The following is a 26,669-nucleotide window of genomic DNA, read 5'->3' on the forward strand; positions in this document are numbered from 1 at the left end:
TATTCGGATCCCTCGATAGCCTGGCCCACCAGCGGCCGAGCGGTAAAAACGCTGAACACTGGTAGTTCGGATTTGGGGTCGTATTCCGGCAAACGCGCTGGCTGCATGGGCGTTTTCGTGGTTTTCCCCATGTGTAACGTGTGTACGAGCCAGTTTCCCCTAGAAAGTCCTCCACTTAAGCAGCAGCCTTAGTCTGCTTTGCCATAATAAACTAGAAATAAAACCATCAGTAGACTTAAATAGGCAGACCAGTTTTACAGGATTTCTTAACACTTTTAGGAGAGGGGGTTACGCTATATCATATTAAAGTAAGCAGCTACAATAACCTATTACAGCTATTCTCAATCTTTTGACTAACGTGTACCATCTAAAAAAAAATTAGTACCACCACTACAAAGTACTAATACTACCACCACCACTCTTGAACAAAGCTCAGATCGCATAAATTTACGAGTGTTAGAGAAAAACCTCAATCAGGATGTTGGGGTTTCAAGTTTTGAATTTAATAGTTAAAAATATCGTGCTTCTTTGTGTACCACCTATTTTTCTCTTGCGTACCACCAGTAGTACGCGTGGAGAAAAACTGAGGTAACTCGTTAACTCTTTATCATGTGAGGAATATTGCAGATCACCGGAATTACAGAGCAAAATCTATAGCAAGGATCACTAAAGGTCAGTTTACACCTGTCAGAGCAGTTCGGAGCGAGCCGCTCGTTACGATTACTTTGACAATGTAAACGCTCACTTCGACGGAGTAGAAACGTAGGGGAGATGAGTCAGTGCTTCCGTTTCTACTTTGAACCTGTTGAAAAATCTATCTGGGCAGTTACTCCGAGCAGCGTTCGCAGGGACGTCGTGACAGTGAGTTCTATAATGCCGATATTAAGCGATAGATAAACCATGGCATTTTTTAATGCATACGCATCTTATGAAGTGTTTTAGGGAACACTTCACTGCTTCATTAAGAAGTTGCATACTTCTATAATTATGTGAGCTTATATTCATTTTTCTACAAGCATCCCTACATGAGGATGCAATAATATATGATATTATAAACTATAAAAATAAAAATGGAATTATTAAAAAATATGTAGATCTGTTTTATTGGGGATATTTAAATTTCTGGCCTATAATTCATTACAATTCAGCTTGGATGTGAAACACTGAGCGCAAGTGCTTAAGTTGTATTAAGGTTTATACAAATTATGCTAGATGAATTCTAATCTTCTTAAACTATCCGTTTTAGAATTTTAAAAGTAATGTATAATCACTATATTTAATCATTATTAATTTTGTTGATATCACTTTGTGTGTTGTCCAGAAACACAATTTCAGTAGGATCCAAAAGTAACAATCTGCGATAAATATCTTCCTGTTTGAACTATGTCATAATATATATATTCTTTTACCTGTGATAATGCTCCCAAGGTTTTTGCTACTTCTTATTTATTTAAGATTTTCTGAATAATTAGGTAGATATTATACAGTTTACTTCTGTCGTGTTAATGGTAGCTTTGAATAAATATTCCACGTGTTAATTTTGCATTCTTCTCTAGAAATAACACAGTTCCAGTCAGAACTCTGCATAGTTAATTACATGCACAAAGAGCTACTGATTCTGTGGATGCTGGATGAATAAATATATTCTTTCTATTAATAAATAATAAAACACATTATTACTTTTACATTATTTTGTAAATGATTAATTAGGTGTAAATAAACAATTGTATATAGTAGCAAAACTTTGTTAATTTGAATTTCAATAACCACAATTGACTAAATAACTTCCCTCAATAAACTGAGTTTCTTTTAAATCGATTTACTTTTAACTTCCCTCAATAAACTGAATTTCTTTTAAATCGATTAATGAATATATTTTGAAAGTGAATAAATTTCAATTACGTTTACAGAATATATTTTAAGCTCTTTGCAGCCAAAGAACATCTATGTATATTCAATGCATATTCTTTGCTGCAGCTGTTACGTCGGTATCCATTTCGTAAACAAACGGAGGCGAGTTGTCAGTCCACTTTGATTGGTATAAACCAAGAAGATTAGAATATAAGGAGGGAGGGTTCGCAGTTTCCTGCACTATCGGGCAATGAAACTTCACCGAACAAGCGGCGTCCATGTTTGTTACTTCAAAACGAAACGTATGTGTTTTTAAGCTGTTCCGTGCATGTATTTTGCACTAAAAATATGTAAAATTTATAATGAAATTTTGTTTTAAAGTTATAAAGATGATATCCGTAATTTAATACGTACAGAAAACCATTAAGAAATAGTTCGAAATCTAAATGCATGTGCATAACATTAAAGCCTTTAGAAATAATGTTTCTGCATATTTCAAGAATTTGTTTAGGTTTTATTAGCAACCTGTTGGGTGTACTTTCCAGTTTTTCCTTTAAGAAGTGATATTTCGGATTTATTAACAATATTGTAATTTATTAAAGAATCATTTAAAATATATTTAACTTGAAATTAATAGCAGATAATTATCCAAAAAATAGTCACAGGTTGCATTTTTTTTAATGAAAGTTTTAAATAGATTCTTTTCACAACCAACAACCTTATAACAACAAGAAAATAAATATTAATAAAATAAAACAGATTTATGTGAATTCAGTGATTTCAGTTTATGCGCGTTTCATATTTATGAATCTCAAAGAAATTGCCTTGAATTAAGCTGAATTACAGAACCATACCTATATTTTTGGATACATCTTTCCACATGTTCAGTTGTGTAAATATTTTACTTACTTTTATCGCTATACTGCCCACAAATTTGTAAACTTATGCCAAAAAAAATTAACAACAGAAAAGTTAGTTTTTCTTGATCAAATGCTCAAATTATATTCTTAATAGTTCCAAAAACGTAAAAATGAATAATGATTAATACATAAAGAAAAGCGTTGCTTTATTTAACACCTTTACAATTCATAAAAATAGTAACAATTGGTGTCTTACTTTTCATGAAAATTATCAAACGAATTACCTAAAACGTTCAAATTATACAGTTTAAATCCTAGCATACATCATTGTATCTTAAGGAACAAAGATACCAGCTATAAACAGAAACATTAAAATGTATTTAACATATTTTGATTATTATTAAGTCCCCTTTTTTCACATCTGGAAAGAAAACAACATGACATTGTGATATTTTTTACCATAGTTATCAAATCACATAAAAAAAAGAAAATCAATACTTATGCGTGAAAAGTAATCCCAGGAATCGTTTTCGAAAATCTGTTTGTGCATCCATATACAACACAAGTTGACATGCTTCAAAAAGAAAAGAAAAAAAAAAAAAAAAAAAATGTTGCAATTACAGACTTCCTTGCACAAGTCACAGCGATAACAGGAACATGGCCGCCAAGCTTCACCGTTTGAGTTGAACCTTCCCTCCTTCTATTCTAACCTCCTTGGTGTAAACAATCTATCAGAGTACAGGTTCGTTCACTCGGTTCGAGACCCATACTTATATGTCTTTCTGTATTCTCTAACACCCCATATGTATCATGCAGTGTCATAGAATGTTATGTTATGCCATTATTTTTACGTAGTAACATATGGTACTCCAACAAAGTGTAATAAATATCACGATGCTAATATTGGACACATTATTGATTTGTATCTCTTTATGTATTCTCTATCACCCAAAATGTATCATGTAGTATCATATAACGTTATGCCATTAGTTTTGTGTAGGAACATGGTATCGTCCATACAATCCTGTTGTCACACAAAGTAATGCGTGGTAATGGAAGTATCCTGTATGTATCATGTGGTATTGTGTAGTATCATTTAGTATTATGTGGTATTATGTTGCATTATTTTATGTAGTATTATGTTGTTCTATGATATGTCTATTGTGTATTATGCTAGGTTATACTCTCTTCGGCGTATTTTTATGCAGTAATAAATGCATCATGTCTGTTAAGTAGTTTCAAATAGTAACATAGTCTCAACGGAATCGCCTGTTATTTAGTACATATCATGTACTAAGTTATTCTATGTATGTGGCAACATATAATCATGTAATTATACAGTATAAATGTATTTGTAGAATAATGTAGAATCATGCTGTATTATAGTATCACTAGTATTATCTACCATGTTGCATTATGCCTTGCGTGGTGTCATACAGCATATTATTTTTGGTATCATTCGCATCATATGGTATCAGGCATAATAAGTTATCCTGCATCATGTATATCATTCAAAGTTACTTTTCATATAGCTTTATATCTTTATACCATATATAATGCAGCAATATGTTATATCGTGCAAATCATTATTATTTTAATTATTGCATCTCTTAGTCTCTTATATCATGTAATATGTAGTCCTTTTGCAGTATGTAGCCTTTAACCTCTATGTAGTATGTGGTCTGTAGTCCCTATGTAGTATATAGTCATGTCTTCAAGATTCATGTTATATATAGTTTTCATGTATCGTGTGGTATGCAACAGTCTAAATGTTATACTTATACAACTAACCAATGTCAGTACCATTGAGTATCATCCAGTAATATTTCACGTAATATCACATATCATGTATCATTGAATGTCTCATATAATACTATACTGCATATGTATGTCACTTAAAGCACTAATTCTGGCAAAGTACTTATCTGCAATGGCCCTTGTTTGGCATTTTTTTTTAATTTTAAATTTTAATTTGATCTTAATTCTTGTTTTTTATTTATTTATTTCTATTACATGACATTCAAAACATATGCTGGGTCTCGGCGACTGTTCTGGGGATTTCGTGCGGCCCCCTCCCTTCCCCATACCATCTTGGGTTACTTTAGATAAAGGGGGACGCGGTGCTATACCAATTAACCGCTATGGTAGAGAGATGGTGCTCGCGTCCTCCGTCACTAAACTAAACTAAACTCAGTTCGAGACACCCGAACGAGCGGCTCGCTACGAGCTGCTCCGACAGATGTAAACTAGCCTTAAGCTGATTTAAAGTAGTAATCATTCGAGCAAAATCTAAAGCAAGTTTGAAGATGCTTGCGTATGTGATGATTTCTATTACATACGTAGTACTTTCGTGTGATTTAAAGTAATTCCACGATGGGCCTCATGATATGTTTTTCATGAAGCTGAACTGGTAACGAGTGAACATGAATTCGGGGAAGAAAAAAATATAGGCACGTTTGGGCTCTATTGCACAGAAAATGCGGCTTGAACGAGGCGGGGTTGGAGAAAACTGGAAAAGTACATGCGGATTTGATGAATAAGCGAAATCGAAACTAATCAGCCAGAGCATTTCATAAATGAAATAAATGCTTATTTTGGTCTTAAAAGATATAGTATCTTTATTTTTACAATTTCCAGTCTTGTTTGCAACATGTTACTTAGTTTTTACATAAAAATATAACAAATTTTTAAGAAATAAAGCTTACTCAGCGTTTATCAAGGAACACTCCAAGTAACTACGTTATTTTAGCTCGACTCGTTGTTGCCACACGGCGAATCTTAATAACTACTCAAAACATTAAATCATGTTGCAACTTAGGAAGTCTTAATAATTATATAGAAACATTAAATTATGTTTCACTACATTACTCCCCCTCCAGTAACTGTGTTACGTTTTAAGAGATTCTGGTAGTGGAGTAATGTAGCGTAAGCTAACATTATAATTAAAAATACTAAATACGATAAATAAAAACAATTACAATTAAACATATTCAGTAATAGAGGTTAGGAAAAATATTCAACATTGTTACTAAAACGTAAAGGACGTTTTATTAGTCGTCCAGTTCGTAAGACTCGAGTCGTTCATTATTGGTCTCAGATTTTAACAGAGTCTTGGGCTGGGTATCAGAAGTTTCTGGTTCCAGCCTTTGCTCACCTGATGTTAAACAATAGGCTGTCAATCGAAATGTTTATTTCCTTACCTTTGATTTGTAACAAGAAGTATTTTTCCATTCTGTCAAGTACTTAAAGTACTTGACAGAATGGAAAAATACTTTTCAAAGTACTGTACTTTGAAAGGTCCTTCATAACGATTTTCTAAAGGTTTCTTGACTCTATCAGTTCTTAGGAAAACATGAGTACACACATTTAGATCTTTATGGACAAAAACTTTAGGAATCATTTTTAGCTGTACCGCAGAGGGCTTGAACAATTCCATTTGTTTTTGAAATTTATGCAAAAATGTTTGAGATGTTGTAGAAACTATCGGTTTATCAAAAAAATTCTCCAGGAAGTTTGATTGTTTTCCCGTAAACTATTTGTGCAATGGAATATCCAGAGTCTTCTTTTAAGGCTGCCCTAAGACCTAGAAGAATTGTTGGAATGGATTCAAACCACTTAACGGAATTATGACATTTGATAGCAGCTTTTCAAAGTTCGATGAAATCTCTCAATTTTGCCGTTACACTGTGGATGATAAAAAGTTGTGTGTTGAATTTTGACTCCACATATAATTGCCAAGGTGCGAAATAGTTCAGGAGTAAACTGTGCTCCACGATCCGTAATAACTTCGTAATGCACTCCAAAACGAGTGATCCAATGTTCATAAAAAGCTCTGACAACGGTTTCTGCTGTTATGTCACACAAAGGAATGGCTTCCATCCAACCAGTATAGCGATCAATGCAAGTCAAGCATTACACAAAAATATCAGGTGGTGAATAAGGACCTATTAAGTCAATGTGAACTATAGTAAAACGTTCATCAGGCTGCTGATAAGTTCCTAATGCAGATTTTGTATGAAGTGAAACCTTATTTTTTTGACAACCAATACAGGCACGACTCCATGTTTGTATATACTTTATGATATTTGGCCAAATAAATTTGGACGTCATTTCTTTAACGGTCGACTTGATTCCTGGATGAGCGAGGCCATGGATTTGTTGAAATATATCCATTCTAAACTGCTTGGGTATAAATGTTCTAATATTAGAAGATGTATCACACCACAGAATTTTACCAGATGGAAGTAAATAACTTTTGAAATTTAATGTTTTATTTTGAGCTTGTAAATCTTGTAATTCTTTATCATTAACTTGTTTGTCAGCAATTTTATCATAATCAATGAGTGAAATAGAGACATCGGCTATTATGGATAACTGATCTGCGACAATGTTTTCACTTTCACTAATATGGCACATGTTCTAGAAAATTGAGATATGTATTGCAATTGGCGCATTTGTCTTGGTGATGCCTTTTCGCTCTTTTGTCTGAAAGCATAAACTAGTGGTTTATGATCCGTAAAAATTTTGAAATCGCGACCGTCTAACATATGTTTAAAATGTTTAATTGCAAGTTATATTCCCAGTAACTCGCGGTCGTAAGTACTGTAATTTTTCTGAGTGCTAGTTAATTTTTTTGAATAAAACGCTAAAGGTTTCCATGCTCCATTTTCAAACTGTTGGAGAACTGCGCCAATAGCCCAATCAGATGCATCCGTGCGTAGTGACAAGGACAAATCTGAATTGGGATAACTTAAAAGAGCTACGTTTGCCAAATCCTGTTTACATTTTTTAAAGTTAAATATAGCTTCATCTGACCATTTAATTTTTCTTCTATCTTTTTCTTAGCACCCTTAAGGCATTCATGACCCTTAAGGCTTGTGTCTTAGCAGCATCTTTCAGAAGCGGTCGATAAAAATTCCCTAAGAAAGTTCGCAAATCATGGATAGTCTCTGGTAATTTATAATTCAATATTGCTTCGACTTTTTCAGGTAGAGGACGAGATCCTTCCGATGTTATAAGATATCCTAAAAATTCTAAGTTATCAACACCCATGATCGACTTAAAAATGTTGATTCTCAAACTGTATTTATCTAATCTATCGAAAACAAGTTTCAAGTGATGTCTGTGTTCTTCTTCTGAGGCAGAAGCAATTAATATGTCATCGAGATATGGAAAAGTAAAGTCCAAACCTTGAAATATTTCATGTATGAATCTTTGAAAATTAGCTGGTTCATTTCGCAAACCGAATCGCATTACATTAAATTCATAGAGGCCAAATGGCGTAATTATGGCGGTTTTCTGTTTGTCCTCTTCGGCTATAGGAATCTAGGAAATAGGCTTTGAAAAGATCAATTTTGGAAAATACATTTTTGTCTTTTGAAATGTGGTTAAAATTATTAATCCTAGGGATAGGGTATCTGTCAGGAATAGTTAGAGCAATTAAGTCTTCGATAGTCAGGGACGAAAATTTCCATCTCTTTTAGAGACTAAGTGGAAAGGACTAGCCCATGGAGATGTAGACTGTCTTATATTGTTTTCCAACATATACTGAAATTCTTGTTTGGCAACCTGTAATTTTTTAGTGTCTAGCTGTCTTGGCTTGGAATACACCGGTTGACCTTCAGTCAAAATGTGATGCTTAACATTATGCTTAACATTATGCTTAACATTTGTTATCAAAAGATTAGATTTTGTAATATTCGGATACTTGGATAACATATCAATATATTTTAACTTATCTTGTACTAAACTTATATCATTCATTTTGGAGATGGATGTAATGTCACATTGAGTAGTAAGGTTAGTTACACCATCGATTAATCTTTTGTTGTTTAAATCAATTAATAACTTGAAATGATCCAAAACGTCTGCTCCCATTATGCCTTTATTAATTTTGGCAATAATGAATGGCCACTGAAAAGCTCGACGAAGGCCAAGATCAAGCGTTAGAAATTTTACTCCATAAGTGGGAATTTCTGTGGCATTGGCGGCATATAATTTGAAGTCACTTTGAAGTTTATCTTTTTTTGTATCAGGTAATAAACAAGCATCTGCGCCGGAATCAATTAGAAAATGAAAACCCGTGTGTTTGTTAGTCAGAAATATTCGGTGTTTGCGGCCATCCTGAACATAACCTGCAGCAAAATCAGCCGCTAATTCCGCTGCTGGTTTAAGTTTTTCGACTTCTTTTGATCCCAAGAGCAGTTAGGTTGACACTTTTCAGGAATGCATTTTGAATCAAACATGTAATGGTAATAACAATATTTTCCATTTGAATTAAATCTTTTACGTTTATTACTTCTACTTTGCTCTCTGTATCTATCGCTACTACGATTCCGAGACCGAGATTGGCGAGAAAGACTTAAAGTTTCTATTTGTTTTTCCAGAAACGAAATTTTAGCAGTAACTCATCAACCGAATTTAAATTTTTGTCAGAGGAATAAATTTCAGGCTTTGAATTCATTTCCATTATTTTGTCGGCCATTAAAGCTATTTTGTCTAACCCTTCATCGGAAACCAGTAAAACATTTTTTATCGAGTCAGGCATTTTTTTCTAACCACAATGTTTTGAGTACTTTATCCAAAACGTCATCAGCAGAGAGCGATCTCATTTTTTGAAGTAACTGACTGGGTTTCATATCCCCAAGGTCAAGGCCAGTGACAAAGCGCTTAATTCGCTTATTTTCGTTCTCTTTGAATGTGTTTAACAGTCTTTCTTTAACTAAAGCATATTTACTATTATCAGGCGTTTTATCCGTAATGATATCCCAAATTATTTCAATATATTTTGGCTCTAGTTGAGATACTACATAATTAAATTTGGTACTATCAACAGTTATGGCATTAATTTCGAATTGAGCTTCTATTTGAAAAAAACCAAATTTCAGGCTTTCCTGGCCAAAAAGGTGGAATTTTGACACTCACCTTGCAAGTTTCCAGCGATGATGTTCCTTCCACAATCCAATGTTACGGTCACCAATCTTTTAATGTGGATTTGATGAATAAGCGAAATCGAAACTAATCAGCCAGAGCATTTCATAAATGAAATAAATGCTTATTTCTCCCTCCTTTTCACATGCCTTTGTGGTGTAATTGGAAGCATACTCGATGCGTATTCGAGAGGTCCAGGTTTCGGCGTCACAACTACTTACAATTACTTTTACGGTATTGGAATTACTTTACCGTATTGAAATTACTTTACGGTATTGCAATTGCTTTACGGTTTTATTGCTTTGCGGTATTGGATTCTAAGGAAAGACAGGAGGAGAGTTCGTCTTATAGTCAGGAACACAGCGTTTAGATTAAATTATGCATAGTATTAAAATTAAATATAATTAGGATGTAGTCTTAGAAAGTGCTGCTTTAGCAAATCAGCTGGTTACATTTTCGGGACAAAATTTTACGCTTGCTTGCTGGTAAGTGGTAGTTCCATAAGCATAAATGTAACCACAAAAGCCGCTGCTATAACTTTTGAGACAATAGATGAGTACATGATTTACAAAATAGGCCTACGAACGCTTCCTAACTCTACGGAAGAAACATCGTAGTTCGTAGAGGAGGCCCAGAAGTGCTGGAGGATATTCCGGCAGGCATCCAGCGGCCTCTTTGTTTACGCGCGATAGAGCACCAGCAAGTTATCGACAAGACATAACGAATTATCTAGATGTCACTTTCCTGGGCTACGACAAGTTGATCCCATGCTTAAACTTCCGCTTTCGCTCAATATGGGGTGTCTAAATTTAATTTTATGCGGACATCTCAAAAGCTTTAAAAGACTTCCTTTGAATCACATGGGGAAATTTGTTGCCGGAATTTCGGTTGACGCTATAGCTATACTCATAATTAAAGTTTTTTTTTTTTTTTTTTTTTTTTTTTTTTTTTTTTTTTTAATCTTGTGTATCATTATCGGGTTTGTTGCCCACTTCCTTGGCTAAACCATAAAGCTCATTCTATCGCCTTTGTGTTTCATTTTTGACCATGCATTGGATGACAAAATATTATTCCGCTGTGCTGTACCATTTCTTAGAGTTTGTCTTCTCCGTTATGGAATTATATACCATAGAAATTCCGGGGAAAAAAAAACATATACCAATATTAATACAAAGTTGGAGTAATAATAAATGAAAAAAATTCTTGAAAGTTTTAAATGGTTTTCATAAAATTTTAAACCTTAGATATTCTTTTATTGTGTGAAGAATAGCGTAAGAATCGCTCGACATATTTACCAAGACTTTAAAGAAAGAAGTAGCTGACCAAGACCTTAGAAAAGAACTTTTACCAAAGGTCTTGAATCCTGGACACAAATGTGAAGGCAGCCTACGTCTTGAAAACCAAGTATTATTTTTTTAATATAAAATTGTTTAAAGTAATTTGAGAACTCTCCAAGTTCAGTGGTTGCTAGTAATTTCTAAAAAAGTGCAAAAGCGCTAAACAGGTGGTAAAAGGAAGAATTATTATGTTGACTTACATTTCAGGAAGCTTCGTTTGCTATTGTTTAAGAATGGTGATACTGTTGCGTGCGTACGGGTTTGCAATAGATTGAACACACAAGTTCGATAATAAATTAATAAAATTTATCCTTATTAAAAGAAATATAACAGAATGCTGGAATTTTCCTGAGAAATATTCGTACAAGTGTTCACAGTATCACGCGATATAATCAGTAGTTGTACTTCAAACTACTAAAAACGTTAAAATAAAACGCAATGCAAAGAGAAAGCTAATCTTATCTCTCGCCGAACTCGCAACAATAACAGCAGATAACTAAACAACAGAACTGAGAAGCTCTTTCTCTAGACACTTATAGCTTTTTATCGGTCGCGAGAAATTTCTAGTAATTTCTGCTTCTCTAGATTTCTGGAAAGGAATAAGAGGATGTAATTACGGTTACAGCTAACGTAGAAGTCAATTACATTTATTCAATTTTAATACAAATTACCGATATATCCATTTATTCAAAGTTCATTTATTACATTTATTCAATGCACGTGCTCTTGTGTTTTTACTTTTCCGGAATAGCATTCTCTTTATATTTGTCTTGTGTTGCATTGCACGGGGAAGTACAACAATTTTAATTATAATTATACTAAAAATATCTAACTAAATATAAAATTCGTAACAATATTTTGGTGAGCATTTTATATAACTTGGCATTTTCATTTTAGATATCCTGTTTATCTAATAAGTGTGTTCTCTTGTTACCTAAAATGCTTGTGTGTTTTTTAATCCGACAAAAAGATATCTTAGAATTTTGTAATCTACATTAGTTTTTTTTTTTTTTTTTTGTTATCCACATTTTGAAACAAAAGAATCTGCTGAATCTTTAACCTCAGCTCGAATGCCTTAAAAGAAGTGTTTAAAGCCTGACACTGGCGTCTAGGAAAGGGGGAAAAAAAGATTAAGTGTTTTTAGAACTGAGTGCACACTTTTGCATGGTGCAGATGGCCGAACGGTAAGACCATTGAAACTGGTATTTTGACCCAGGTTCAAATCCCGGCTAATGGACTTGCTACAGGAGATGTTTCGTGGATTATACAATGTGAATATGAAAGAGTCGTTTACGAAAGTACTGCTTCCTTTAAACAGATAGCCTTTTACATAATTGTCAGACCAATCAGCGCCCGAGCGGTAAAATCCCTGAACACTGGTAGTTCCGACCTCGTTTTGAATCCAGGCGAAAAGGCTGATTTCATGGGCGTTTTTGTAGTTTTTCTCATGTGTAAGGTGTACAGGAGTCAGTTTCCCTTAAAAAGTCCTCCAGGAGGGCATCCATCCCTTTAAACAGGTAGCCTTAATGTGCTTTGCTATAATGAACTAAACCACATTTTTTTTATATAGTAAAAAGAAGTTAATCCGTTTAGTATAGCAAGAAGCATTCTGGAAGTTTAAAAGAATTCTGTGAAAATTCTTGTAAACATGCAAATCTATTTCTTTTTCGATCTCAGTGCTGTCTACATCACGAGATATTGCTTTATTCAAAATAGTCCTTGACAACATTGTAACTAGTATTTTCCGTTCTGTAGAGAGCAACGTTTTTCTTTTCCTTAATAGTATCCGGCATATGAATACGATTTCAATGACAATTTTGGAGGAAAAATAATCTGTGAAAATGCAATGAATCGAATCGTAGCAAGTAGGAAATACTTCTGTATCTGATACAGCTGTTTGAAAAGAAAATGTTTCTTAGCTAGACAATGAGTAAAATTATAACCTCATTTCCAACGGCATAAAAATTATTGTAAATATTATGTAAAATGAAAATTCATTTGGAAAGAAATATCAGTAAAAATACCGCAATAACTAACTAATATTTTGCAACACTAATTTAATTCTGACAAAGAATAATAGAAAATATTAGATTTAACATTAATTAAGTTAATTAAATACGTTCAAAATCATTACTATTAACATAGAAGGTATGATAATGTATTTAATTACACAAATTATCCCAACATTTATTTCTATTTTATAACAGATTTCCACTTCATTGAAATGAGACATCTTGGTTGAGATTTTAAAAAACCTCTAAGCTTATTTAAAGAAAACTGCATTAGTCATGACGCTAATTAAAATTACACAGCACTACTTGCCCTCTGTACAGAGTGAACTCGAAAAAAATGAGAAAATCGCTTTTATGTGTATTTTTCACTGGAAACGGAACTATAAAATAAATTACCATAAACATAATGTCATAGCAACCCTTTCTAGTCAAATTAAGAATTCAGATCAAATATAAACTTTACTTTAGAAACAGATACAGAAAGAACTTCGTAATGAGATAAATTACTGCACACGAGAAATATTGTAAGACACATATCTCCTGTAATTATTCTTATAAGCTCTGTGATTATTCTTGTAAGCTTTGGAGTTTCAAAATAACTTATTAGAAACAAGAGGATCGTTTTTCATCTAAATTAATATGTGAAAATCAAAATATTTCATTTTTATGTTTACAATCGCATTCGAAATGTCTTCCGTGCATTGGTTGAATAATCTTTGAGGTTTTTAAGGTACTCGTTGCACTTAGATTGCACTGGCAAATTTTGCTACATACAGGGTTATTGAGATAAGCATTTATAAATTTCTAGAAGGACAAAGATCGTACAGAAATGCAGTGTCAGAAGCGTTTCTCTTTATGCGTAACAGAGGCACCAAGAAATGAAAGAGTAGCATGTAAGAGAAGAAAAGAATTTTTTTACTCGGCAAAACATTAGTGAAATGCATGTAGGCCGCAGAAAGTGGTTAAAGTTACGACACACGTTTGGAATTATTGGCACATGGAATTATGTACATTTAGAAAATGTCTACCGTGTTTTAGGCTCCGGAAAAAGTTACGTGCTGTAAGTTCCTTACCGCTTTTAACGGTTATATCTTACACCAGGCCTTTGCTGCAACACCAGAAGAAATAACAAAGGCTATATTGCTCAGTTCCGCACTATTTTAAATGCCAGGGCACAGAAACTTAAAGGCAGTCAAACAACCTATCATCTTATTGTAACTTCTAAGTAGAGAAACTACAAAAGGCTACTCATAAACTACAAAAGGCTTTAAATAAATTTTCGTGAACACGTCAGTCTGGTGGTTTCCCAAAACTGATCACAATAACAGAAAATAAAATCTCCACAGTTTACGGAAAAGTCGGAAACTAATTCTCGAGTTAACTTAAAATATTAAAGACAAAGTATTACATCATAAGTACTAGGAAGTTCTCACAGATAGATGCTAAACGCTTTCTCCCTAAATCAAGAACTCTGCGCTTATATACGTTAACTAATTTGCATCCTGGTGGGAGTTTGAGAAAGTAGAAATAAAACTAAAATAATAATATGATTGGTTAATTAACATAAAACTCTACAATGTTAACTCAACTATTCTACTGATTTTGCGGTCGGCTTTTAAATAACGGTATCCAAAAAGAATTTATGAGCATTCTCGCACCCGAACAACGCCATCACTGCATGGATAGGGTCTTTTCCACCCTATATTGCCATTTTATACTGTGATACAGCCCACTATAATACTAAATATACATTCTGTCCCAAAAAAATATATGCACCTAGAAGGAAACGAACTACTATCCCGAAACTTAGCATGTATGTAGTGTATGAGGATGTAAATAAATGATTATGAATCCAGGACAAAAGATCGTTACAGTAAGAAGTTATGGCATGATAAAGGTTACAAATCAGTAAGTAGTATAGTCACCTCTGGCAGCTATACAAGCCGAAACACGCCGTGGCATCAAATCAAGTAGACCACCGATGACCCCCTGCGAAAGATCATGCCATAATCTTTGCAAATGGATAATTAATTCACCAATACTCCGGGATGGCTGCGGTTGCCTTCCAAGCATATATTGGCGAGAGGTCTGGTGACCTGGCCAGACAACTGGAATACGTCATATCGTTGAACACATTGTTGGGAGAGTCGCGCAGTATTTGGATGAGCGTTGTCTTTCTGATAAATGGCACATGGGCGACCTGATAGCAAAGGCAGTACAACCAGCTTTAAAATATCGTTCACGTAACAGCGAGCCATTATAAACCCTTGAATGACTCAATCTCGCAGCTAGTCCGTTTGCCTGGAATTGAACCAAGGCTGAATCCCCAGTATTCAGCTCTCTTAACAGTTTGACTGCTGGTGGTGCTCTGTCAGATAAATGAGATATTTGATATAAATAATGATAGATAGATAAATGATTCAAGGATAAATGAGATATTTATTTATTTCTTGAATTTCCTTTAACTCTCTTTTTATCACTTATGTACATGTTACTGGCGAAATATGTCTTCCTGATCTAATAAAATGCTTTAAAAGTTCTTGTTGAAACTTCGTAGATGATATATTTGCTGTAGATAATATCAGTTTTGAGACAGGTATTCTAACATTTTCATTTCGGCTCCTAAAGCGACAGCCAGTAGCTCCTTTCTTGTTGTTAGACTCTGCTTTCCCAGCTTCAGGAGAATTCAGTCAAAAGTTAAGAACTTAAGGAAAGGACTTAAGGATCTAAAGGATCTTAGGGACCTGTCTACAATTTGTGAAAATAAACTACGAAGTACTCTTCAGAACGAAGTAATTAATTTGGATGTTATTAATTCGCAAAGATTCTTTGTAACACAGAATTTTTCCACCCTGGTCTTGGAATTCATATACAACTAGCTATTAAAAACACCTGTATAAAATTTTGAGTTAAGCTAATAAATAATTTATAAAAGGAGAAAATAATTTAAATTAATTAACCTATCTTTAATTATTTTGGTTACCATTATATATTTTCTTTTAAAATTAATTTCTTATTTTTACTTATGCTTTTTGTGACTGCTCTTAGTAAGACCTGTGAGGCTCACATTTGTCCAGACTAGAGGGACTAGAGTAATTTCTTGCTGTATGGCGTAATTATTTTCATGTTGCCAAGCTTTGAGAAGCGAAGTTATATCTCTTGATGTTCGATTCTTTTTCATCTTCAGTTCGTTGACAAAACAGTTTATGAAAGGACAGTTAGCTATAGCCGCAATTTGCTACAGTATACAACAGACGACTACTAGAAGTCCTTAACCTGATTCTCAAAGGAATAACTGCCTTAACAGTAAACTCACATAAATTTTGCTACATCTAGAACAAAGCTAGCACTCATTTGGATCTTAAGCTTAATTATTTATAATAACATGAAATCTTTCCCATATCATATCTCAAGCAAATATATATATACAATAATAAAATTGAGTAAGAAATTTTCCCTAAATTTTAAAATAATAAAAATGTGGATTTATATAGAGATATTAATATATAGTGGTATATTTGTAACGAATTTTCTCCCTCCTTACGATGTGCCTTCATGATGTAACTGGAAGCAAATCTGGCTGGCGATCGGAAAGGTCAGGAATTCGAATTCCGGTGAGGGCATTGTTGATTTTTCTTGCTCCAATAAATACCTAATCGCTCTACACACTTAAAAGCGCACACATTTATCTATTTTTATATTATGATATTTATTAATGCCTTTTTTATATTATGATAGACATTCCATATTAAAATTCTAGCTTTGACACAACAGATGGTTTCAACTATCACACAACATGAATTGCTTCACTTCTTGTGGTAGTGTAACTTCGGAACGTTTTAGTGGAGCTGCTCTTCTCTTTGCAAAAGAGAATGATTTTTCCAACTGCAGCTCGTACCAGATATTTTGAATTTCTGCACGTCTTAAAGAATTCGAGAAATAACCACTGCTGTATTTCTTTCTACACTTAGATATCCACTTTTCAGAACAACATTGTGTGACATTTTTGATGAGAAACCCGTTCCCGAGGTGATCTTCCTCTAAACATGGAAAACCTTTCTGCTCACATTTTTCAACTCGATTCGTTGATCTCCTGGCTCTCAGACATTTAAGTATTAAGAATTAGGTTGAAAGAAATGTTTTGCTTGATTAGGTCTTCTTTTTGCTTGAACTGGTCGTAAACTCTCATCTAAAAATATGATTTGTGTTCTCGGTTCTCTTAAAAGACCTACATTTATACTACATTTATTTTTTTTTTTCATTTTCCTGAACGTATGAAAAGTGTAAAAGAAAACTGTTTTTGTTGGGTTTCTGTACTGTGTTAGAGCGGTCAGAGGTGTACTGTTTTTCTTTGCGTATTTTCTTTCTTTCTTTTTTTTTTTTTTTTTCATTTTTTTTAACTAATTTTATTGTCCAAATGTAGAAAAGGGGAAAATTATGCGAGTAATTTAATTTCTGAAGGATGCGGTTGCGGTGAGAACATAATAAGAATACACAGCATTACAATATCTAATAATTAACATTATAACACCTAATACGATTAAGACACAATAACACGCCGAACAAATGCTAATTCAGAAGTCAAACAACAAAAATCAGTGTTATATTTTCAAAATTTTCACAGGACTAGTTTCGATGGTTTTATCGAACCACCAACCTCAGCTGCAAAACCGCAAATGGGAGGAAGGAGGGGGAAAAATTTCTTTTTTTTTTTTTTTTTATTTGAGGTTTTGCAGCTGAGGATGATGGTTCGGTAAAACCATCGAAACTAGTCCTGTGAAAATTTTGAAAATATAACGCTGATTTTTGTTGTTTGACTTCTGAATTACCTAATACGATGTCTTCATTTTCAACTTCCTTGTAACTTGAATCTCACCCGTTCTTATTGTTGTCTCTGCTGCTCCTTAGGCCTTAAATCATCCATAAACAATTACAAAAAGTGAATTTGCAGTTGATTCAAGGAAATCGTAGACTAAATGCCAGTTCGTGTTTGCTTTGCTGTGATGCGTCGGTTCTTATATTAGGCTTTTATAAAGTTAGACATTCATAAAATTTATAAAGGAAAGTTTCGGCTTGACCTTCGCAGTTAGTTCGCGGGGATTTGTCTTTAATAGAAAAATGAAAGCAATCAATAAGTGGAAGAATCCCTTTTGAAATTCAGGGTAGCTCGTTTTCTGAACGCAATGAAGAAGGGGAAAATTTCTCGAATATTTTTAAAATTTTCAGAACGTGGGGCTAAAAAGCTAGGGGAAGGGGAATATCGAGAAAAAAATATCGGAGTAAATATCGTTAAGTGCCTATAATTTCAAATCTAAGCATTATTGATCTGAAATTTTGCATGCTACTTATCAGAGTACTTTAAGGAAAAATCATGTAGTTTTACCTTTAAACTGCATTGATGGAGATAGTTGGTACACCAAAGAAGAAGCACACGAAAAAAATCTGAAACTCACATAAAAGGTGGAATATGCTGAGAATATGGAAATGACTAGGGTCTTACGGCATAAGCATATTACAAGCAAGAGGAATGACACCTCGAAGGAGTATAAAAAGTGCAGACTGAAATGCTGATTGTTCATTCGGGGGAAATGAAGTTTACTTTTTGCTTTCTGTGCTGAGAACCGTATTATGCCCTTTGTAAGAAGGAAGTCTCAGAATTCGATCATACAAGTAGAAGAGTCGTAGTCTACCGAACTTCGGATTTACGTAACCGCGCAAATGCTACTCGCGTTGGTTGAGATTCAGTGATTTTAAGAGAATTTTCAGTCAATGAGTCCAAGAGGGCCACATGGAGCGACGTGCAGGACCTCAATACCAATGACCGACATGATAGATATTTTGTTGCCATCACTGTTAGGATCGAACAGCTACATCACGTATCGTCAGAAAATTGGATGCGTTCTACATCTACAGCACCAAGTATCCGCATTTAATCTGTAATAATGTCTGCAACGCAAGGGTGAGGTGACCATTGGTTCGTCAGCAAGGTGCCCATTGATTCGACTTTGCTTGGCGTTGTAGTATAGGAATCAACTTCTGAGGAGTATGTTCAGCAACGCACATGGACCCATCAATGGAATTGAAGTGAATCTGTAAATGGAGGCACTGAGGGAAACGAACACTTGAAGACTGCAATTTTGATCTTCATACTTGTCTAGCATATGAAATGATAAATTTGGGCCATTAGATTCACCTCATTCACCTTTAGCAGCCGTATCCAGTTCATTGACCAATCACCTGTTACATTGACGTGGATTAAATTACCGTGGCTGTGCCATATTTCGGGGCTTTCATCACCCCACATTTTAACAGGACGGTTACGATACTGCATGTTACAGAACGTTTTCTCAGTACACAGAATTTCGGCTCCGGTAGCATGTTTTTGATTAGAGTACTGAAATATTTCCATGTTACTCTCACCAGCTGAAAACATTTGGTCATTGGTTGTAGAAAGACTGGCATGACAACATACATCAGCTACTATTACGGATAAACTCTGGTATAAAACTGAAGCCACATGGAACACAATGTATATAAAATGCCATCCAACGTCTATTCGACTCCATGCCTACTAGATAACAACTGCTAGTTTTGACAGAGGTGGGTACTGAGTACTGATTTTTGTATCTCAAAATTTTCTGAAATTTTAATTATTTCATTCTTCTCTTATAATGTATTGTAAGGATCTTAAGTTTGACTAACGTTTATTTTGTTTTAAAACTTTACTGTCCTCTCTAATTTTCGACTTCCGTCCAGAATAAACTCGTTAATCTGTTTATGCAAATTGTACTTGCTAATGTTTAAGTATTTAAGTTGTGGATTTTCCCCAAGAACAGGGTTAGAGAGTTAGATGGAGAGAAAGTGAGCCTTCGTGCCACTGTATTTCACGCGAGCTTTCAATCAATTGCTCTCCGCACTTAAGGCCAGAGGTTTAGTCCTCTTGATATCTAAGACGTATTGTAGTTTTCCGCAGTTTGCGTTCTATATACGTAATAATCTGAAAGGCCAACTTTAGTGTTAGTCATCTGTGTAAAGTATTCAAAGTTAGCTCTTATTTAAATTTAATTAGTTAGTAGTTCTTATATTTTTACGTTCAGACCACAAGTGGTTGGTCTTTGTATCCCGAAGTGCGGGAGTACCTGTAATATCGTGGAGAATAAAGGTAAAGTCAACCCTTCTTACTTGTCCATTCCACATATACACAAACATAGCTTGAGTAAGCTCCCTGTTTCCATTCAGGACATTAGATGTTCCCTAAACAGATTAGAAGATCAAGCAGTCCTGATAGTATTTGTGAAGTAAATATAATTCTGCTACTGCTTTCCTTCATGGTATAGCAATTTAACGATAAGCAGTGTAATTATAAATTATATGTGTAATTATAAATAACTGTATGATATAGGTTGTAATGCGTACTAATAATATTGTTGCTTGCATGCGGGTTCGTAATAGGTTGAATGCACAAGTCCGATAATAGGTTAATAAAATTGATTTTTATCAAAAAAAAAAAAAAAAAAAAAATTCAGAATTCTGGAATTTTCTAGAGAAATATTCGTACAAGAGTGTTTACAGTATAATCAGTGGTTATTCTTCAAACTACTAAGAACGTTAAACACAACGCATCTAAAGAGAAAGCTAACTCGGACTTACCTCAGTTCAAGCGGAACTACAACTCGCAACAACAATAACTAAGCAACTGAGAGCAGATGCTCGCTCTCCGGGCTTTTATAGTTTTCAACCTGCCGCCTAAATATTTCTAGTACTTTCTGATTCTCGAAATTACTGAAAAGCAATAAGAGTGTTGGATACGGTTAGGCTAACATAGCGGTCAATTACATTTATTATTATACATATATTACAGTTATACGGGGACTAGACAAAAATGCCGCCAAATGGTTCCCAAATCTGCCGATTTTTGGCGACTTCCGGCCAATTTTAGCGACTAAAGAAGTCGAAAGAACCATTGTTAGCTTGGCGACATCTCGCCAAATTACCAAGATACCAAATTTACTCAATTTAAATGTACTTGCCCCTGTATTCTTACTTTTCCAGCATAGCTTTCTATTAAAAATTTGTTTCGCGTTACATTACGCAGAAAAATACAACACTTTCACATATAACTGCACTAAAATCGTCTATCTATGTATAAAATTCGTAACAATATTTTCACGCATTATGTATTGAGCATGTTAACAACTGTGCATATGTTATAATGTACCAGTACAACATACCATATGCGTATATTATATCCCTACGCATCTTGGTCACAATGCAAATGAAAACGAATCTTAGTAATACCCTCAGTAAATAAAATATTAGTATTTTATAAGTTATATTATACAGTACAACTTCAATTATCCGAACTCCGACTATCCGAATCGCTGGTTATCCGAATCGCTTTCAGAATACGGTACGCTGTCGTATCCGCGCGTAGTTTTGTTTGTGAGTACGTTTCGTCATTCACCACGCCTTCTAAAAGAAAACATGTGTTATCGTTAGCAGACAAACTATAAACTACGGAGCAATCAGATAAAGGAGTAAAGGGTAAACAGTTGGCTGAGCTTTACGGTGTTGGTCACTCAACGATTTCAGACATTAAGGAGCAAATAGCATATGATGATGTGTGATTCGCCAGACCCTGGGCTTCAAATTCTAAATGTTGATGAACTTATTGAAAGTGTGAGAGAAGAACGTGTCGAGGAAGGGGGTGACCTTAATGTCGAAGATGAAGCAGACATGGGACCATCAGCTAGTGAAGCGTTTGCCGGCCTTGAAACTGCGTTGAAGTGAATGGAGCGTCAGCCCGTGAGTGACCACATGAAACTTCTCATTGTCAAGCGCACGCGCGACTTGGCTGCCCGAAAACGGATGAAAACAGTCAGACAGCTTACTTTGACTGAGATGTTCAGCATGCTATGACATTCAGCACTGGTAAGTACTGTATAGTACGCTATATAACATTACGTAAAAGTGTTGTCTTTTCATTTCAATTAATTAAAATTTCTTTTTCTTTAAAACTAGTTTTTTGCTCCTAGTTTCAACTTACAGTACATGCAATAATTAATTAAAGTGTACGTAGCCCCTTTCTTCGGGAAAAATCCAATTATCCGAATGGGATCCGGTCCCAATTGATTCGGATAATTGGAGTGCTACTGTATTAAGAAGACGTAATATGAATGTGCTGCGAAACTGGGAAACGTTTGAATGAGCGGGCATGGGGTACGATATTCGTTAATCATAAGCTTGAGTACTTTCATAATAAAACTTGTGTAATAAATTCACAGTAATATTGCATATTTAACAACACATTGTGTTATATTATATTATGCATGTTGTATAAAACTGTGAATTTACAACGTATCGACATCATGTAAACTGGGAACTTATTCAATAACAATTGTATCTCAAGTAATAATGTGACTAATATGTATTAATTAGGAATAGTGTATTCTAAAACTACCACGTACAATGCTATAGGGTTACACTTGATCTGGCAATGTTGCTTTAGTCTAATAACCCTAACAGAGGTGAAACGAATTATCGCTATCTCTGAAAACAAAGATAAAGCCTTAAGAAGATTAAACTAACCTTTTTATTTAAACAAAGTTTTGAACATAAAAACACTTGTTGTGCTACTATTTCCCCAACTCGTGGTGATGCAACATAAAATAGAAGAGTCCAAATTGAATCAAACGTTGAACAGCTCTCAAGGGCTACGCAATTAAATACTACTAGAAGCCAGCTCACTAATTCTCCTGAAGCGTCAGAATTAAAGAGTCTGCAGCAACAGTACGCAAGCCAAATAAGTACATCTATTGAGCGCTGAGAGGAGGTTAACAACGTAGCGCGCACGTGTTGTAAGGATCCTAAGTTTTACTAACGTTTACTTTGTTTTAAATCTTTACTATCACTTCTTATTTTCTACTTCCGGCCAGAATTAAAAGCTTTAACTTATTTATGCAAATTTGTCTTGCTTGTCTTGCAAGTACTTAAGTTGTGGCTTTTTGCCAAGCAAGAGAGAGGAAGGAGTTATTAGAAGCAGGCCGCTGGCCATAGTAGTTTTACTCGTTTGCTGGTTGCCTTCAAGGCCAGAGGTTAAGTTCTCTTGATAATCTCAAACGTATCGTAATTTTAGCAGCTCTCTGTACTACATACGGATTTTATTAAATAACGGCCAATCTTAAAGTCAAGCACTTGTATATTAATCCAAAGTTAGTTTAGTTAGAGTTTTAGTTAATATTTTTATATTCTTACGTTCAGACCACAAGTGGTTGGTCTCTGTATTCCGAAGTTCCGGAAATCGCTGTAAAGATAGAAAAATAAAGGGTTTTGTATACCCTTCCTGTCTGTATTGTCTACTTCACAATTTATTGAACATAGCTTGAGTAAGCTCCCTGTTCCGAGTCAGGACAGTTCATGTTTCCAAGGCAAGTAAAGAGGAACACAAGTCCTGATAGTGGCGCCCGACGAAGAAGAATAACCATGGCCGAGTTTCAAGAAGAACCTGTGGTGCCTGCAGAAGCGGCTCAGAATCCAGAAATGCCAGCTGCCGCCCTGGAAGGATTTGGGTACATCGTACAGACCATGCGTGCATCGATGAAACCAGAAGCAACATTTAATGGAAACTCACCGGTAACCAGTTTTTTGGAAAAATTGGATGACCACTTCATGCTGTATCCAGTCCATGAGTTCCAGAAAGTCACCTTAGCTACCAGCGCTTTGAGGGGCCAAGCGCTTAATTGGTTCAAATGTATAGGCAGAAGCCTCTTGGGTCAAGCGGGAAGTCCCACCTATACTTACGAAAATTTCAAGACTGCCTTAGTAAAAGCCTTCCCTACCGTAAGAAATCGTTCAAAGTTAGAAGCGGAACTCTTCAGCATATACCAGCAGCGAATCGAAAATCTTTCCACCTTTATTTTAAGAAAAATTCACGTCTTTAAACTCTTGTATGCAAGCCGTCCAGATCCTGAGATAATCCAAGTGATTTTGGCGAGGTTACTTCCCCAAGTACAAGACTTTATTGAATTAAGGAATCCGACTACACTGGAAAAGTTATTTGAGATAGCAATCCAGTTTGAAAGTAGAAGAACGGCGGACATTGAAAGAAGACGCCAGTATGAGCAACGAAGCCAATTTGGTGCGCCAAGACCACAGCAAAGGCAAGAACATGGCTACGGAAGCAAATCGAATCAGTGGGCAAGGAAACCTGAGTATCCAAAAACTACCGGCGAACGTCGACAGTTCAATAGTAAGCCAGAAAAAAGTCTGAAGGCCAGCGGAAAAAGAAGGAAGGCATGGAAAGGAAGAAAGAAAATTTAAACTAAAACGGATTTCTGTAGACAGGAGGGTGCGGAAATCCGAAGGCCAAGAAAACCCCTCTTCCTTCAAGTTAAATACAGCTATTGTAAAAAATTTGACTCTTCCAAAGATTGAAGTTCCGGTGAACAACAACCCAGCCACCGCACTCCTGGATACAGGCGCGCAGTGTTCCTGTGTGGCAGAAGATTTTTTTAGGAAGTATTTCCGTAGATACCGCATATATAATTCGAATAATACGACAGTGTTAGCTGCGCAGGGAGAAAGATTCAAATGCATAGGTAAAATACCATTATATATTCGTATCAAGGACGAGCAAGTAAAGATCATGTTTTTTATCGTAAAAAATTTACAAGCACATGTCATTTTAGGGATAGATTTTCTTTCAGAGGCAGAAGCAACGCTGGATTTTAACGAAGCGTCCCTTAAGCTGACGATGAAACCAGTTCGAGAAGAAAAAAGAGAACCACCGACGTTAAATCTCAACCACCTGCTTACGGGAGAGCAACAAAAAATTCGACAAGTGGTAAGTGAATTTGCTTCGTTATTTAGTGATATTCCCGGATTTACTCAAGTTACTAACCATAATATCGACACCGGAGATTCACTGCCAGTTCGCCACAAACCATATCGGTATGATAAGAATAAAGAAAAAATTACAGAGTGGCACATTCGAGTTATGTTACGTAAAAAGTTCATAACGCCCATCTCAAGTAGTTATGCTAGCCCGGTTGTGTTATGTAAGAAAAATAATGACTATCCGGTAACACATCCGAAAAGGTGGCGTTTTAAATTGACTATCGTAAATTAAACTCCATGAATAAATATCCGGTATATCCGTTACCTATTATTGAAGAAATTCTAAGGAACATAACTTCTACCAAATATATGACTACGTTAGACTTAACGACTGGTTATTTTCAAATAGGGGTTAAACCGGAAGATGTGCCTAAGACTGCTTTTATAACCACGTCTGGCACTTATGCATTCTTGCGTGTGCCATTTGGCCTTTCAGGGGCACCGGCAACATTTCAGCGATGTATGGACATTGTGCTAAGACCTGTTCTAGGAAAGACCACATTTATCTATTTAGACGATATCATTATTACTAGTGATAATCTGGACCAACATGTACAGGATTTAAGACAGGTGTTTTCATTATTAAATGAGGCCGGTCTAAAAGTTAATGTCGAAAAGTCCAAATTTGCAGCCCCTGAATTAAAATACTTAGGTTACAAAATATCTCAGAAGGGAACCGAGACAGACGAATCAAAAATAATCGCTGTGCAAAAGTATCCGCCGCCAAATACGGCGAAGAAGCTCTCTTCTTTTCTAGGACTTTGTTCATATTATAGGTCCTTTATAAAAGATTTTGCAGCTATTACTGAACTATTGTTAAAATTAAAAAGGAAAAAAGCAAGATTCTCGTGGACTGCCGAAGCCAATAGTGCTTTCGAAAAATTAAACAAGCATTAACGCAAGCCCCTGTTTTGAAATTTCCTGAAAACGATGAGAATTTAGAAATTTCAGCGGATGCTTCGGATTATGCGGTAGGAGCGGTACTTTCGCAAAATCAGCAGCCCGTGGCATTTTTTAGTAGAACTTTAAATCAAACACAAAGAAATTATTCCGCGACTGAGAGAGAGGCACTTGCAGTTCTGTTAGCAGTGCAAAAGTTCCGAGTCTATTTTGGAAGGGCGCCAATAACAGTGTATTCTGATCATGCGGCGGTAACTAGATTGTACTCAGGGAAAAACTTATCCCCAAGGTTAATAAGATGGGCACTCAAGTTACAAGAATATAATCTGGTAATTAAGCACTTCTCCGGAAATGAAAATATCGTAGCAGATGCCCTATCCAGAATATAAATAGATGAAGAAGGTAATACTGTAAAGGTGGCAATGTTCACAGCATGTACGATACATTCCCGAGAAACTCTAATAACCGAACTGGGTAAGGAGCCTGAATTTAAAAAATATTTATGATTATTTAAAGGATCCTGAAAATATTAGCCACCAAGATATTGTGGCGATAAGAAATAGGGTGGCCCATTACGAACTAATAGATGGTCTATTATTTTATACAAAAACTACGAATTCCAACAACGAATTTCGACCTGTTATCTCAGCTAGTCTTAGATTAAATATACTGCAGGAGTTACACGACTCCCCTTTAGCTTCTCATGCTGGTATTCGAAAAACCATCCAACGCGTCCGCGAAGCAGTTTATTTTCCTGAGCTGCAAAAGTTAACAAGGGCGTATGTCCAATCCTGCCCAACATGTCAAGCAGTTAATTATATTAATTTCCGCCCGGCCGGGTTTCTAAATAGTATTAAATCGGAATTTCCAAATGAAATAATTGG

General features: G+C 35.1%; 1 protein-coding gene across 1 annotated transcript in view; it reads right to left on the reverse strand.

The window, feature by feature from the left end:
- The window catches only part of LOC146992801 (uncharacterized), a 106,752-nt gene that overhangs the window by 2,327 nt on the left and 77,756 nt on the right, over positions 1–26,669 (reverse strand). The window lies entirely within an intron of this gene.

This window comes from Stegodyphus dumicola, chromosome X2, assembly GCF_044657685.1.
Source record: "Stegodyphus dumicola isolate Sdum_Otavi_A_Nest chromosome X2, ASM4465768v1".
NCBI lineage: Eukaryota > Metazoa > Arthropoda > Arachnida > Araneae > Eresidae > Stegodyphus > Stegodyphus dumicola.